Here is a 918-nt window from a genome sequence, read left to right as displayed (position 1 = left end):
CTCTCTCTCTCTCTCTCTCTCTCTCTCTCTCTCTCTCTCTCTCTCTCTCTCTCTCTCTCTCTCTCTCTCTTCTGTTTATTTAGATTCAGACTTTTCTTTGCGGTCCTTTCACCAAAGTACCAAAAGATACATTTCTCAAAAAAACCACAGGTCCGAACACGTTTTAATGTAACGGCGGTTAAGCCGATGTTAACACGTTTTGATGTTAACACGTTTTAATGTAACAGCGGTTAAGTCGAATGGAAAACTGTCACACAACATAAACAACGAGATATATATGTTATGTAGCCATATTAATGAAAAGGTGTCTATCTCTAGCCATATAACTGGGGAGCGAAGCCTTTTTATTAATATATCTGAAACTATAGGAAATACGGAAGTGGCTATGAAGCATATACATCTCGCTGTTTATCATCGATGTGACAGTTTTCCTAACCTTAAAAGTGGTCAACTTTGTCGGCTAATATTTTGCTTCGCAATAAAGAGTAACGATTTTGTTAGATAAAAAAGTTGTTTCTCGTGCAAAAACATGTCGATTGAGCCTACTTTAATCGAAATCGGAGGTGAGGAGCCTAAACTGAATAATTACCGATAATATAATAGCATAAATTTGTTCTTTTCAGCTGAACTTTTTGCACTAGTTCAAGAAGTGTACACTGGTGTGTTCTTTCTAGCAGAAATGACGTCAGAGTTTACTGTTCTTTCCAATGGTGCAGCAGAACTTATAGCGTTTTTTATTGGCAGAACTGATGCGCACTGAGTGCACACTAAGGCTTGTTTACAATACATTTTCATATTTAAGATCGTGTCTTAAATACATATTTAAAAATATTTTAGGTAATAAAATGATTCATATGGATGTTATACATATTATATTACTGGATAAAAATATTTGAGAATTTATTTAAGATAATCTTT

The 918-nt window shown here is 34.6% G+C and overlaps 1 protein-coding gene across 3 annotated transcripts in view; it reads right to left on the bottom strand.

Moving 5' to 3' along the window:
• Nucleotides 1–710, bottom strand: part of LOC116846167 — a 14,705-nt gene extending 13,995 nt beyond the window's left edge. Inside the window, exon 1 of one of the 3 annotated variants that reach the window (XM_032819682.1) lies at nt 590–710. The gene's annotated coding sequence lies outside the window, so the exon portion shown is untranslated. Of the gene's footprint in view, nt 1–91; nt 540–589 lie in introns of those variants that run through there. The other 2 variants (XM_032819681.1, XM_032819685.1) reach the window with 2 other exon arrangements.
• Between the last annotated feature and the right edge of the window lie 208 nt (nt 711–918).

This window comes from Odontomachus brunneus, unplaced genomic scaffold, assembly GCF_010583005.1.
Source record: "Odontomachus brunneus isolate Ranch 3 - 2012 unplaced genomic scaffold, Obru_v1 Obru_scaffold_061, whole genome shotgun sequence".
NCBI lineage: Eukaryota > Metazoa > Arthropoda > Insecta > Hymenoptera > Formicidae > Odontomachus > Odontomachus brunneus.
Note: the sequence above shows the minus strand (reverse complement) of the source record. Positions and strands in the feature narration are given on the sequence as shown.